Below are 17,027 nucleotides of genomic sequence, written 5' to 3' on the forward strand. Positions count from 1 at the left end.
CATAAATGTAAATGGTCTTAATTCACCAATCCAAAGAAACAGATGGGAAGAATGACTGAAGAAGCAAGACACAACAATACGCTGCATACAAGAAATACATTTATTTAAAGAAATAATAGATTAAGGGCCTGGGGAGATAATATAAGTGCCTGCATTCCAAGTGCAAGGTCCTGAGTTCTATTCCGAGCATGAAAAAAAATCATAGACTACAGGTCATAGAATGGAAAATAATAGTCCAAGTAACAGAAACCTAGAAAAAACCAGGAGTAACTATTGTATTTGTAGACAAAGTGAATTTCAAGCAAAAACTGATTAAGAGAGACCAAGAAGGTCAACACATCCTTACAAAAGGAACAATCAAAGAGGAAGAGATCACAATCGTAAATATATAAGCAACAAATACCAGTGCACCCAACTATATCAAACCAATATTAACAAACATGAAAAGTCAAATAAACACTGATACAATTATAATGGGGGATATCAATATTCAATGTCACAAATAGCCAGATCAGCCAGACAAAAAAGCCAACAATGAAATACAGAATTGAATCAAACTTTTTAAGAAATAGATTTAGGGCTCAATGGAATAAGTGCTTGCCTGGCAAGCGCAAGGTCCTGAGTTCGATCCTTGGTACTGAAAAAAAAAAAAAAAAGAAATAGATTTAGTAGATATTTACAGAATGTTACACCTCATAACATCAGAATATACATTCTTCTCAGCTATGCGCAAGTCATTCTCCAAAACAGACCACATACTAGTTCATAGAATTTGCTTAAATAAATGCAAAGGAATTGAAATTATCCGACACATGTTATCAGACTGTACTACAATGAAACTGGAAATAAATGACAAAAAAGCCACAAAAACTTCATAAGTACATGGAAGTTAAATAACCAATGAGTCACAGACAAAATGAAAGAAGAAATCAGATAAGTGTCTACAATTAAATGATAAAACAAAACAACATACCAGAATTTATGGGATACGATAAAAGTAATCATATGCAAAAAAAATTATACAGTGAAATCCCATTTCAGAAAACAGAGAAAGGGGCCAGAGAGATAGTTCAGTGGCATAAGCCCCTGCTTGGCAAACTTAGGGTCCTGAGTTTGATCCCTGGTACCGGAAAAAAAAATCAAATTCCCAGGAAACAAAACAGAGAAAGCTCAAATTTAAAAACCTAGTTTGAACCTCAAACTTCCAGAAAAATAAAAGTAAGTCAAACACAAGGGAGGCAATTTTAAAGATTAAGCAGAAATTAATGTAACTGAAATTAAGAAAACAATATAAAGAATGAATCAAAGAGTTAGCTCTTTGAAAGATTTACTAAAATTGAAAAATCCTTAGACAAACTTAAAAAAAAAAAAAAGGAGGGAGGGAGGGAAGGAAGGAAGAATGGAAAGAAGGAAGAAAGTTAAAACCATGTACTTAGGAATGAAAAGGGTGAAAACACAACATATCTTGCAGAAATTCAGAAGATCATAAATACCTACTTCAAGAAGTTATATTCTAATAAAATGGAAAACACAAAATAAATGGACCAATTCCTAGATACATAGGAATTACTAAAGCTGAGTCAAGAAGATAAAACAATTCTAGATAAATCAATATCAGCCAATAAAATTGAAGATGTAATTAAAAACCTGTCAACCAAGAAAAGTCTAGGTCTGGACAGATTCACTGCAGAATTCTACAAGAAATTTAGAGAAGATTTAATGCCAATATTCCTCAAACTTTTTAATGAAATTGAAAAGGAAGCAATACTCCTTAGCTCATTCCTGGAGGCAAGTATTACCCTGATACCAAAATCAGAGAAGGATCCATAAGGAAAACTATAGGTCAATCTCCCTAATGACCATAGATGGAAAAGTTCTCAGTAAGATACTAGCAAATAGAATGCAGCAAATCATCAAGAAGACTATATACCATGACCAAGAAGGGTTTATATCAGAGATGCAGGATTGGTTCACCATATACAAATCAATAAATGTAATACATCATATTAACAGAGCCAAGGACAAAAAACCCATAAGATTGAGCCTGGGAGATGGCTCAGTGGCATAAGTACCTACCCAGCAAGGGCAAGGTCCTGAGTTCAGTCCCTAGTATAAAAACAAACAAGCAAGCAAACAAACATATGATCATCTCAATAGATGCATAGAAAGCATTTGACAAAGTCCAACACCTCTTATGATAAAAACTTTTCAGAAAATTGTAATAGATTGTCTTTATGTCAATCTAATAAAAGCCATCTATGACAAACCAACAGCCAACATCATACTAAATAGACAAAAACTGAAAGCTTTCACTCTAAAATCAGGAACAATGGGGCTGAGAGATAGCTTGGTGGTCTAAGCACCTGTCTGGTAAGCATAAGGACCTGGATTTAACACTCAGTACTGCATGCCACGTTGGTCCTGGAATCCTGGGTGTGCTGTGCCAGCCACAGAAACTGGGTGTGGTGGCTCATGCCTGTAATCTCAGTGCTGGGGAGTCTGACACAGGAGGATCACTAGGAGTGTGAGCTGTGTAGCAAGACCCTCTACCAAATAAATAATAAATAAATAAATATTAAAACAAAATCAGGAACAAGACAAGGATGTCCACTGTCACCTCTCTTATTCAATATAGTTCTGGAAACATTACCCAGAGAAACTACACAAGAGAAAGGAATAAAAAGAATAAGGATAGGAAAGGAAGAAGTTGAACTATCATTATTTATGGATGACATGATACTCTACATGGAAGACCCCCAAAACACCAAAAGACTTCTGGATTTAATAACCAGATTCAATAGTGTAGCTGGATACAACATTAACACTGAAAAATCAATAACTTTCCTGTACCAAATAACAAACTCATTGAGAGATAAGCTAGTAAAATAACACCTTTCACAGTAGCATTTCCCAAAAATGAAATACCTAAGAATCAATCTAACAAAGAAAGTAAAAGATCTATGCATTGAAACCTACAGTACTCTGTAAAAAGAGATCAAAGAGGGCACTGGAAAGTGGAAAGATATCCCTTGTTCTTGGATAGGAAGAACCAATATGCTGAAAATGCCCATACTTCCAAAATGGTTAAACAGATATAATGCAATCCTGATAAAATAACAATAGCATATGTCACAGAATTGTGGTGAATAATTCTAAAATTCATTTGGAACCAGAAAATACCTAGAATAGCAAAAGAAATTCTAAGCAACAAGGAGGAGTCAGGGGGCATATAATACCTGACTTGAAAACATATTACAAAGATACTGTGATAAAAACAGTATAGTATCAATTAAAAAAACAGAGCCAAAGATTAATAGAACAGATTAAAAGGTGTGGAAACAACTCCAAACATACTGCTTTGTTACCTATGACAAAGGAGCCAAACATCTTCCCTAGAACAAAGATAGGGAACAAATGATGCTGGAAAAATGGGCTTTCCACATGCCAAAGATTAAAACTATACCTATATCTTTCACAATGTACTAAACTAAATAAAAATGGGTCGAAGATCTAAATACTAAAAGAGAAACACTAAACCATCTGGAAGATAAAATAGGTTAAAACTCTTAAAGAACTCCTGAAGTCACTGAGTTTGTTATTTGTGTAAAGGAAAGCTATTGATTTCTGAATGTTCAGTTTGTATCCAGCTACACTACTAATCTGGTCATTAAATCTCAAAGATTTTTGGTTTTTGGGAGGTCTTCTATGTAGGCAGAACTCCTGAAGTGACTGGAGTAGGCAGACTTTACGAAGTCTTGATTATATAGGAATTACCACAAAAAATAGTGATAGTTATTACAACTGGGACCTCACCTTATTAAGAAGCTTTTGACAGCAAGAGAAAAACCACCAACAGAGTGAAGAGACAACTCATAGCATGGAAAAAAATTGACAACTATTCCTCAAACATAAAACTACTATCTAGAATATGTAAAGAACTTAAAAATTCTGACCCCCAAATTTTGCCTAGTCCAAAAATAGGCCTGTGAAATGAATAGACACTTCCCAGATGGACAAATACAAATGTCAAACAAATATATGAAAAAATGTTTGATGTCACTGTCCATTTGAGAGATGCAAAATAAAACAATACTGAGATTTCATCTCACCCCAGAAAGAATGGCTATTATCAAGAAGTCAACGAATAACAAATGCTGGCAGGACTATGGGGAAAAAGGTACCCTTCTCCTCTGCAGGTGGGAGCATAGACTGGTACAACTACTATGGAAATCAGTGTGTGGATTCCTCAAAAACTAGGACTAGAAGTTCCATTTGACCCAGATATTTCCCTTCATGGTAACTTTCTGAAAGAAATAAAAGCATCATACCACAGCAACATATGCACACCCATATTTATAGTAGCACATTATATAACAGCTAAATCTTGGAAACAACCCAAATGCCCATGAACTGATAAACAAATAAAGAAGATATGTTTGTTTGTTTGTTTGTTTGTTTGTTTGTTTTTACAGTGGCATACTACTCTGCCATACAGAAGGATAAACGAGACATTTTTAGCTAAATAAATGTATCTTGAGATGGTACTCCTAAGCAAAATAAATTGGACACATATTTAAATACTGTATTGTTTCTCTGGTATGAGAAACCAGAAGTGTAAATATGGACCAAAATGTATAACAAATATTGGAAAACAGGAAGAAAATGTTCAAATGGGAAGGAGAACAAGGGAAGGGGGAGGGGGAAAGGAAGAAAGAGACAAAAAAGAGAATAGAAGAAAAAATGGAAGCAAAGTTTTTATCAATAAGGACGGGAATGGGGGTTGAAAAGAGGGGAGAGGAATGGGAATTTTAAAAATGGGGCATATCAAGTACAGGTGCAAATTCCCTATGATGAATGTTAGTATTACGAATATTTAAAACATATAAATAAAAATTTTCAAAAAGCTTAAATTAATTATATAAACATCCTTCCCAGCTACTAAAAAAAAGTGAAGAGTACTGTGAACCAACAATGCATGAACTATGAGCCCAGTGGTTTAGATACAGTGACAGGGCTCTGCGTAGCACAATTTCGTCAGCTGAAAAAATGGAAAGCTACACAGACTTGCTTCTGTTCACCCACAAGTCAGAGTATGATCTTCTCTTTTTCAAAAAACTGAGTAAGGTTGTGGGGTACTATATTGCACTTCAAATGCAGTTGTTTCTTCTATGTTCAGGGGCTATATTTCAAGACCTCTTGTTGATCCCGCAAATCCCAGATAATACTGAACTCCATATATGCTGTATTTCATTCTTACCTAGAACTCAGCAACCTCATGGCACAGGGTTTTCTTCTTTCCTTATTAAGCAATGAACTTCTTTCACCCTTTCGCTGAAATGAAGCACTATATAACAGCTATCTAAATTGCCAGCTTTACTATCCTTGCACTTTAGGGTTTTTTTTTTTTTGTTGTGGTTGTTTTTCAAAACCAGGAATTAAACGCAGGTCCTTGCACTTGCCAAGGAAACACTTACTCTACTGAGCCATCTCCCCAGACCTTTTAGTTCTGATATTAAGTAAAATAAAGTGTTTTGAAACCAAGCAAGAAAATGTCCCAACATTTGATCTGATGATATACTCAGGTACTAAGTGGCCAATGGGTAGGCAACACATACAGCAATGATTATGCTGAGTAAAGGGATAATTTTCATCCTAGGCAGTGTGCGACAAGATTTCATTATACTACCCAGAATGTCATGTAGTTTAAAACTTATGAAGAGAAGGTTTCTGGATTTCCATTAAGTATATTTGAAACATGGCTAAACAAAAAAGTAGAACCTGAAAAGAAATAAGAAGAGAATACTGAAATGAGTGAAAAGACCATGTTTCCTGACAGGGGTAAAAAAAGAAAAAAAGAAAAAAAGAAAAAGAAGGGGCTTGAAAAAGAAGGAAGTGTCAGGGTCATGGGTGTAGCATAGTGCAGCGGTAGAACTCATGTCCAGCATGTGTCAGGTTCAGTTCCCAGTACCACAAAAAGAAAAAGAAAAGTGCTTTAAGAAGCACAAAATCTAGGGAGAGCAAAGCACAGAAACAGCCAGGCCCAGGGGCACACATCTAGAATCCCAGTTTCTTGGGAGGCTAAGGAAGGAAGATGGTCAAGTTTGAGGCCAGACTAGGCAATTTAGCAAGAACAAGTCCCAAACTAAAAAAGGTGCTGGGAAGATTGCTCAGCAGGAAGACCCTGGTAGGGGGAGGGGGAGGAGTGCTGAATGATAAGCATCTGAGTAAACAGGAAACAGAGGAAGACAAACAATCTGAGTCTCTACCATGTGCTCAATACTAAGCACTCTGTATATCATTTCTCATGGAAAATATGTCCAAAGGCAAGAAAGAAAATTTCTCGCAGGCTGGAAAAACACTGCCAGAGGATGAGGGGAAGAAGGAAGAGTCCCTCAACTCTTTTTTACTTTCTTCCCTATCATGAAAGGGGTAAAAAAAAAATATATTGGAAAGGTACTGAAGTCTAAAGACTCCAAAATGAGCTCACACTTCTGGCCCAGATAAATTATGTTTAGTTTTAATGAGAAAAACTGCAAATAAATTCTCTCAACCACGGTTCAATCTTCTCTAAAGGATACCACTGGAGAGAAACGGATCCAGAAGCCTGGAGACAGGCAGATGTTCAGAGCCATCCTAACACTTCTGACATTTGGAGCAGACAGTGTGAAAAGGCCCTCAAATCAATTCAGGCACAGAGCAGACGGCCCCTGTCTGCCACACTGGCCAGGGCCAAAGGCCCTGCTCCATCTTCCTCCACTGGCTTTGGGAATACAGTACAGAGTGTTAGAAGGTTAAATAGTTAAAAAATTTTTAAAAACCCATTTTGTATCATTTAGATTTCAAGCGACAGGTATACCTATATGCTCCCTGAATAACTTGAAAGAGAAAAAAAAACCAAAAACAAAAACAAAAAACAATACCCAGGGCTGTGAGCTCAGCAAGAACACCACCCTCTGCTGCTGGAAAGGGCTGCTTTGGGACCCTGCAGTACCTACACTTCAGCTGAGTATTTTCAGCTATGCTCCACAGTTCCACTCCTTGCTCTGTACCCAACTGAAGTGAGTACATAGATTCATCCAAAGAATGTTCATAGCACCTTTATTTGTAACTGTGCTAAACCAGAACAACCCAAATATCTTCCAACAGAAAGACCAATCAGACAAAGATACAGTACTCAACGGCAAGTACAGAGTAGCCATGGGTACAGCTCAATGACACAGTGCCTGTGTGGCAAGCACAAAGCACAAGGTCCTAAATTTGATTTCCAGGACCAAAAAAAGGAAAGTACAGAGCAATTGGAAAAAGAATTATTGATAAACTAACAAATACTTGGATCTCATAAATATTATGCTGAGTCAAATCAGATGCAACTAAATGTATACTTCCTAATTCCATTTACATGAAGCTTAAGAATCACAGTGCCGAGCAATGGTGAGAGAAGAAATAAGCTGGGGATGTAGCACAGTGACAGAATACTTGCATGAGGCCCTGGATTTGATTTCTCTCACCACAAAAGCTAACCAGAAAAAGAAAGAGAGAGAAAATGAGAGAGAGAGAGAGAGAGAGAGAGAGAGAGAGAGAGAGAGAGAGAGAGAATATATTGGGGTGGAAGTTGTTGGCAAATTGGCTGGCACCTTGGTTCCATTCCTGCAAAAGTAAGGCTACTTTTGTTTTAATTCTGTATAACTTTTTATTTGGTAAAATAAATAGTACTGTTTATATCTAAAATATTCCCCAAAGCCTCAGGCACTACCAGGTGGGGCTCCTGGGAGTATCTGGATCTTGTGGAATACTGGACTAGTTCTCTGATGGGTTTAGCATGGCTCTGGGTGTGGCTGGATAGATCTACTGAAGACAGAAGACCTCGCCTGTGGCACTAACCAACAGGCTTGTAGCCTGTGGGTGGCTTTCTGCCTCCTGCCTGCATGCCATGACCTTCCTCCTCTTCCATGCCCATTGGCCAAGCTGTCCTGCCTTGGAGCCAGCTGACTATGGACACCTGTACAAACCATGAGCTAAAATAAATCTTTCTTCCTTACTTGTGGGTGTTTGATATTTTGTCCCTGCAATAAGGAAGTAAATAAGACAATAAGTATAACATTAAATTTAGCATTTTAGCCACCTTAAGCAAATAATTCAGTGGCATTAAATATGCCCACAGTGTTATGTAGCCATCACCACCATCCATCTCAAGAAAATTTTAGCTCTCAAACTGAAACTCCTACTCATTAAATAGCTCTCATTGCTTTAAAAAGAGCAATACTGGGCTGTGTGATAGCTCAGTGGACTAAGTGCCTACTTTGGCAAGTGCAGGGACCAGAGTTCGATTCCTGGTCCTACATGCTGTGCCAGCCCTGCCCCCAGAACACCCTGAGCTGGAGAAAGAGTTCGGGCCTGGTGGCAGATGCCTGTAATTTGAGCGCTGAGGAGGCTGAAAACAAGAGGATCTCCAAGAGTCCGAGCTGTGTAGTGAGACCCTGTACGAAATACATAAATGGAAAAAAAAAGAGGAATACTGTTAAAGTTTTAGTATTATTTAAGCAATTGTGTTTTCATTTTTTTAAAGAGGAGAAGGATTTTTTTTTTTTTTTACTGACTCAGGCTGCCTTAAGGGTGGGTCTTGTGAGGCATGGGGAGCTGGGGATTGAACCATGGTCTCCTGTGCCTGACTGGGTTTGCCCCAGCAGACGCTAAAACAAATGAGCTAACCAGCAAGCCCCCTATTTAAACAATTATGATTAAGATTTTAAAAACACATTATTGATTTTAAAAATATTATTAAAAGGATGCTAAGTGTATACTTCCAATTAGATGGCCACATGACTGTATTTTCTAGACAATAGCATAGAGGCTGGTAAGATATAGCTCAGCAGTCTAAAGCACCTGCTTAGGCAAGCTTAGGCAGGTGCAGAGGACCACTGTTAGATCCCTAGCACCACATGCTTCGACAGCCCTGCCCTCAGGGCGGGCTGAGCTGGCAAAAAAGAAAAAAAAAAGACAACAGCATAGTTTCCTGGTATAACAACCAGACAAATACTATACTTCAGTTGACACAGAAGTTGCATTATTGCCCTTTTTATAATGGTTCTGTAGACACTGTAATTGTCTACCCATCCTCCTATTTCAGAGTAAAAGGTCTCTCTGCTCAAGCTTCCTAACCTCTCAAGCCATCGATCACATCACCAGGATAGTGTGTGTTCAATATTAAATGGGCAAAATTCTAGTGTCAGCAGCTTTTTTCTCAACAGAGAGTATTCACTCTGCCAAGAATTATGCCCGGGTGCCTCTCTAGTCCCCAAAGGAAAAATCAATTCTCATTTTAGACTTCAAAAATTCCCAAGATGATACCACAAATGAAAAGGGGAAACCACTGCAGTTTATAATGCTTAACACAATAGTGCGAGGAATATACACTTGACTCTGCTCTTCCCTTACCTGATTTGCTGGTACTACTAAAGTCAGCAAGTCTGACTGGAAGTACAGAATTATCCAACTCTCTAGCAAAAGACCCAGAGGGCAAGGGCTCACTCTGTAACCACAACAAGGAACCCACAAATGATGGCTCTCCCAAGGGGCCAGAAGGGAAACTGCCACAGTCTCCAGCCCCAGCCTCCACCCTGACACTGTGCCAGGGCGCAGAGTTCGCCCTGCCCCCTCATCCCTAAGGGGTTGGCTCCTGGAGAGGTGGAGAGCTGATGTAATGAAAGGTGCACACCACAGAGGATAGGTATTGGTAAGCAATGGGAAGACTCACTGTACGCACTGTAAGATGACCTGGCACAGAAATAAAGGTGGTACCAGTGATTAAAAAATAATAATAATAAAATAGCATTAAAGGCTGGGGAGATAGCTTGGTGGTCGAAGTACCTGCCTGGCAAGTGCAAGGAATTTGATTCCTGGTACCGCAGGCTGCGTTGGCCTGGGGAACCCAAGCATGTAGTGCTGGCCCCAAAACCTTGAGAGGCTGTGAACAGGTGGGTCACTATGAGTCCGATGTAGTAGTGAGACCCTGAGCACCCTGTAGGCCCTTCCCTAAGAATACAAAAAGAAAAAAGGCCAAATACAATTATTCTGTGAAAACTGAATTCAAATGAAGGTAGGAATGAGAAGGGAGTGTTTTTAGGAAAAAAATTAGGGCAATGCAATGGAGAAACCAGAGGGCACATCAAGTAAGTCATTAACCTCCCAGAACCCCAGGCTCTTCTGATAAACCCATTCATCAACAATGTTCAGTAACATACAACGTACCTGCCTGTGGTGTGCTAGCACCAGCCGTGACTGTGGTCTGGATATGGTCTCAGTGTGTTCCCCAAAGGTCATGTGTTAGAAACTTGGTCCCAGTGTGGCAGTATATAGATCTGATAGGATGTTTAAGAGGTCAGACCTAGTGGGTGGGAGGTCCTTACAAGATTGGGCCCTCCCAATCCGAGCTAATGTATGTCAGTGTCATGCGCTTGAACTTCTGGAACTGTCAGGTAAGAAACCTTATTTTCTTTATAAAGTTAGCCAGCCACAGGCATTTCATTTTACTAACAGAAAATAGACTAATATAGCTGGGGATAATAACTGCTTCACAGGGTAGTTGTGAGACTTGGAAATGAAGTATTTAAACACATTAGCACAAAACTCATGCTCCACGAATGATGGCTGCTCTTAAGTGTGTTGTCTCTCTATGCATGTAGTATTACATATGGATGTACATATTACTTATACATGCAATGTTAGCTCAGAAGTATATTTTTTAAAAATTGTATTTGGTTGTTACAGGGTCTCATTATGCAGCTCAGACTCACAGTGATCTTCCTGTTTTTAGCCTCCCCAGTGCTGGGATTATAGGTAAATCCCAGTAGTGCACCACTATGCCCCCCAACTCTGTGGTCAGCTCATCCCACCCTGGGGGCGGGGCTGGTGTGGCATATGGTGCCAGGGATTGAACCGCAGTCCCTGTGCTTGCCTAAGCTTGCTTAAACAGGCATTTTAGTCCACTGAGCTATCTTACTAGCCCCTGAAGTGTACTTCTCGAGTGCCCTTTGCTAATGACACTCAACTCACTGCCTCTCTTTGGCTCTAGGACTCTCCTCTGTATCACAGATGTATCTGGTCCTGTCCTTCTCAGTTATGGCAAATAAAATGTGCTACAGGCCAATGTGGTGCCATCTCCTTACCAATAAAACAGATAGTTTGCGAAACAGGGGAGCTTTCCTATTTATGTATTTATTTATGCTGGAATGAACCCAGGACCTCATGCATACTAAGCTAATGGCCTATTACTGAGCTGTACCCTCAGGGAGCACAGCTTTTTATATTTATTTATTTATTTATTTATTTATTTATTTTACATTATATAAATATGTATTTGCTCATAACTTTCACAAATTTGCCCAGAAACATAAAAATTTGACAGGCAGGGCTAAGGATGCAGCTCCGTAGCATGTATAGAGCTTTGGATTTATTTTTTTATTTTTATTTTTTTCCATAATTTTATTGAGAGACAAATAGCAATGAGACAGTTTCAAATCAAATTGGTAGGACAGTTTCAATAATTAACACATTGCATACTCTCTTCCTAGTGGTAATTTGCTGTACAAGATGCAGACATGATATCCTATTTACAAACACTATTAGAACAAATCCCTCTATTCATTAAGAGGATGTAACTATATATCTATCCTAACCACTTTGAATACACAGATACAAAATGGACATTCATCTGTATCCCCTTTTTTGTTTAGTTCCGTCACTTGAATATTATAGGTGTGTTAACGCAGCAAAATATTCTAAAAGAGTCCAGTAGTCCATAATAGTATTGGGTCTTCCTCTTGACTGGCAGTGTCAGAAGTTGTTGACCTGAGTCCCCTACAGCTCAACATAACATCATGGCTTTACTTCTTATACTTTGTTTTTTATACTTCTCTGCTGGATGGTTAAGACCAAGATAAAGCAAGGCCTATGCAACAAGAATTGTAGCTTTTGGGTCTGATAAGGCCAGTCAAATCCTCTCAGGATTTTTCCTGAGATCCAGTACCTCAGATTGTAGAACCTTTGTCAGTGTCAGCCATGTGGATGAGTCACGGCCATTGCTTGGCCAATGGAGCACAGCTTTTTAAAGGGAGCCCTTTATTCCCCTAAAATTTCAGGAAGAATTCCTTGTGAGAAAAGCTGATTGCTAAGTCAGACATACAAGTTTAAATATTGCATTGTTTCTTTTGTGTGAGGGGTCAACAGGGTAAATGGATGATAGATAATGGGAAGTAGGAAAAACATGTTTAAATGGGAAGGGGAACAAGGAGTGGAGGGGGCAAGGGAAGAAAAGGAAAAGGGAAAAAAAAAGATTAACAGGAGTAAATAGAAACAAAGTTTTTGTCGGTGGAAGAAGAAGGGCTAAAGGCAGGGGAAGGGAATGCAAAGAAAGAAGAATGAAGATATATTATTCACAGGTACAAATTCCCTAAGATGAGTGTGATCAATATGTATGGCAAATATGTACTAATAAAAAAGTAAAAAAAAAAAAGAAAGACTAATTGCTTAAAAGGCGTGCCAAGAGCCAGGGCATAAAGACTGCAAACTGATCTACCTGTCCTTGGAAATAAACCGCTGAAGCTACGCATTCTACCATGACTTTTGGATGCAACATCAAAGAGGGAAAAACCACTAGTCTCAGTTACTAATTCATGTTTTTCTATTCACAGTTGCATTTTTGGCTTTATTTCCTGTCACCCAATGCAGTTTCTGAACCACTTGTCATTTCTGGCTTGTTTCAGAAAATTCCTATGAAGGTATATTCTTTGCTTTGATATATTTAATAAGTATTTTCACTAACAGTTTCACTGATATTTAAACCGCTGAGCACCTGCATCTGGAAGCTCACAAAAGGCAAATGCTTAAATATTGCACAGATTAAAGTAACTAAGAAATTCTTCTCCAGTCCACAAAGACGAAGGAGAAACCTAAAGCTCCAGAATGACCAGCCGTACCATAATCCAGTTTTTAACTGGCAAATGACATGTTATGGTCACACTTTGGCCCTCAAACATAAACAGGCATCAGAGCTGGAGAATGAGTTTGTCTAAGTACAGATTGCAGGCTGTATCTCCCCTTAAATCCACCTCTAACCTCCGAGTTTCTGATTCCAGTGGTCTGCGGCAGGGCCTCCTTCCAGTCCTCTTATCTTCCCAAGTGATATGGATCTGCTAGACCAGGGGGCATATTTTGAGAAACAGAGGTTTAGAGCACCACTGTCCATGTAAATAAATATGAGTCACATATGTAATTTTATATCACCCAGTAGCTAACCCACCAAATTAACCAAACTACTGTGATGAATGTGATCAATATATATGACAAATATGTATTAATAAAAAAAAGGTTAACATGCAAGCAATATAAAATATAGTCATGCATCCCTTAATGGCACGATAAGTCCTGAGAAGTACATTGCCCAGTAATTTTGTCATGTGAACATCATAGATGGTACTTTTACCAGCCCAGATGGCAGAGCCCACTACAGACCTATGGATATGGTATGCACATATGTAATAGTCTATGTCTCCAAAATGGCATTATGTGGCACATGATTATATTCATCTCATGATGAATAAAACAACACGATTAAGACAAGCACAAGAGAAAAGGACATATGCAAGAGATGCAGTAAACATCAGACAGTACAAGGCTGCTGATAGCAGCACTCTATTTTACAGCAAAGCTTTTTCATTATAGGTAAAGAGTACACTTCAAAATAATAACTGAAAGAATAAGAAATCATCCCCGGCTCTGAAAAAAAAAGAATAAGAAATGCATAAGTTGGTAACAGAATCATTTATTATCACTATCGAAGTTTACATAGTGTACATAAACGCACATTCTTTTATGCAACTGGCGGCGCAGTCACACAAATATATCACAAGCACATGGGGACTGCACTGTGTTACAACAGTGTGGCAAATATGACATCACTAGGACATAGGGATTTTTTTTAGCTTCATTACAACCTTAGAGAACCACCATCATGTATGTGTCTGTCATTGACCAAAATGGCATTATGTGGCACATGATTGCATATTAGAGAGGTATAGTGTATTTTTTGTACTAGCTCTTCAAATCTGGAATATATTTTACACCTAAAGCACATTTCAAGTTTGACTAGGAACATTTCAGGGCTTCACTGTCACAAGTGGTTACTGGCTACCATACTTAGAGCATTCTGTAGAAATAATCCCAGAAGACTACAAGTTTCTGAGACTCATCCAACACATCCACACTAAATGATCCACTATCCTTAGCCATAGCTCCCTCCTCTGTGAAGACTTGGGGAGGGGATCACAACACAGCCCTGACCCCAGCAGACTGGACAATGTCAATATGTGACTTGTGCGTAGCCAAAATGAGACCTGACCCAGGTTTTTATTGGCTAGCTTCTAGCTTTTATTTCTATTTTTTCTAGACAGATTTATTAGGCACCTACTGTGTGGCGTGCAGAAAGACAAGCTGGACAACATAACAACCCACAAAGCAGCTAAGGCTCTAATGCTGGAGCTCAGTCTGGTAGAGATGGATAAAATCAAATTATCCAGCTAAAATCTAAAAGGCCTGGGGACTGTGAGCAGTAGGAGCCTTCCATGTGGAGGCAGTGGGGAGGGCGGAAAGATTTTTATAAAGGTGATGGGAGTTCAGGCAATGGGCCGCTGGAGATCTGGAGCACAGGGGAAGGGGATGGCCAGGTTCTCACCACCATGTCTCTGCAGGAACTGACCAGAGCAGGAGTAGGGTGAGCACCAGCTACCTCAGGGGATCGGACAAGGGGACATGCTCTCCTCTCCCCTTCTCTCCTCTCCTCCCCTCCCTTCACTTCCCCTCCCCTCCCCTCCCTACCCCTTTTCTCCCCTGCCAACCCCTTCAGCTATAAAATCATCAAAGAACTAATCATGAGGTTAGTACCTCATGATCCAGTTGTTCCTCTTGGCCCATCTCTCAACACTGCTGTAGTAGGGATGGAGCCCCTACTACATGAATCTTGGGGCACACTTCCTACTTAACCCATTTGCAGTCTGATCACAGTCCTGGGCCTTCTAAATGGCCAGGATTGGATGGCCTGTTGAAACCAGAGCACTCGAGGTGCCCTTTTAATTCATAAGGAAGATTTCACCATCAGCGAGCCCGTCTGGGTTCCTACGTCTCCTGGCTTGTTCTTTGACTGATCCTATACTCTGGTTTCTCTTTAGATCGTATAAATCTTTCACCTTTGACTGATCCTACCAGCTCAATTAGTATTTTAAGTTGAGAAATTAGTTCTATTTTGGGGGACTTGTTTCAATTTTCTTACTTTTTACCAGTTAAAATATATGTATTCATTTCCTATAAACTAACACAAATAGAATAAAATGCTGACTGTTGAGTCTAGGTGGTGGGTATATGGGTGTTCTCTGTGTAATTCAACTACTTCCTCTGCTTGCAATTTCCACATAAAACTATTAGATAAAGGAGAGCTACTTGCTTTTCTGACCATTAGCATTTCCTCTTTTCCTTATCCATTATACGATTCTTGCATCTTCTTCCTCAACCACAATTACAGGTGGAAATGAGATGGTCAGAATAGAGGAACACGATAAAGGCCAGACAAGGGCAGGCATGGTTCAGTTCCTTCTGTGGCTCCTTCCCTGGGTCCCTGGCATTCTCTTTCTGCAATCAAGCCATGAGAGCCAAGAATGAGAAAGCAGAGTAAAAGCCTCTGACATGAATACTTACTTTTCCCTGACAGTTTCCCTATATAGCATGTTTCCAAATCATCAGCCTGTTGAAGGTACACATGGCCAACATTAGATTTGCTTACAAAATACTCCTGCACTTCAGACCTTCCACCTCAGGCCAGTCTGACTGACTGCAAGCTCCTCCCTCACCACCAGACTGCCACTTCGAGAAAAATGGGAATTTGGGCAGTTAAAAAATACTGAGTACCCAGCAGGTAGCAGGTACTTTTCTAAGGGCAAAGGTTAGAACCATAGACAACAAAAACCTAGACAGTTCCTTTCCAACTGAGACTTACATTCTAGTCATGAAGAGAGAGACACCAAAGGAGCATGTGTGTATGTGTGTGTGTGTGTGTGTGTGTGACAGAGAGAGAGAGAGAGAGAGAGAGAGAGAGAGAGAGAGAGAGAGAGAGAGAGAGATACACGTGCAAACATGTGCTACTATAAAAGCTGAGGGAAATCTAAAGTGGTGTAAGGAGGGTGGATGGAGGTCAGGGGCACTTTGCGTAGCAGACAGGGATGACGTCTATGGTAAACTGCCATGCAAGCAGAGGTGACATCCAACACAAAAATGCCTGGCAGGTCCACAGAAGTCATCACAGTCACAGCAAAACCATGTGGTCAGAGCTCTGGGAGCCAGGGAACAGAGGAGTGTGACAATGTTCAACATGGAATGGGGTCAGGTCTTGAGGGTATCACTGGCCACTTCACACTGAGTGGAGATAGTACTAAAGGGTTTTAAGCAGAGATGTAACGGGTCTTACATGTTAGAAGGACCACTCTGGCTTCTGTTAATAACATAGTGCGGAGCATAAGGACAAGAGAGGTCTGGGAAGGCATAGTGAAGAAAGGTGGAGGCACGGAAGACAGGTCACAGGGAGGCCACGGGAAATGGTTGCCACTGTCATATTTTTAAGACAAAAGTAAAAGCATTTCATTGATGTACACTGGTACATAAAAAGGAGGACAGGAGCTGGGCATGTAGCACATGACTGTAATCCCAACTCTCTGGAGGCTGAGGCAAAATCAATTGTAAGTTGAGCTCAGGCTGGACAGTGTGGAGACTTAGTGATGACTGCCTCAAAATAATTAATAAACAAACAAAGAACCAGCCAAGGACTGGGGGTGTAGCTCAGTGGTGGAGCACTCATATGTATGAGATTCTAGGTTCAAGTCTCAGTATCACAGAAAGAAAAGGGGAAGGAAGGGAAGGGAAGGAAGAAAGAAAAAGAGGTCTTGAGGATGAAGCATGGGGCTCTGGTCTGAGCAACCCAAAGGATG

At 39.8% G+C, this 17,027-nt stretch overlaps 1 pseudogene; it reads right to left on the minus strand.

The window, feature by feature from the left end:
* Positions 1–17,027, minus strand: part of LOC101571041 — a 132,731-nt pseudogene that overhangs the window by 43,161 nt on the left and 72,543 nt on the right.

The sequence above is a fragment of the Octodon degus genome, unplaced genomic scaffold (genome assembly GCF_000260255.1).
Source record: "Octodon degus isolate 3935 unplaced genomic scaffold, OctDeg1.0 scaffold00266, whole genome shotgun sequence".
Taxonomy (NCBI): domain Eukaryota; kingdom Metazoa; phylum Chordata; class Mammalia; order Rodentia; family Octodontidae; genus Octodon; species Octodon degus.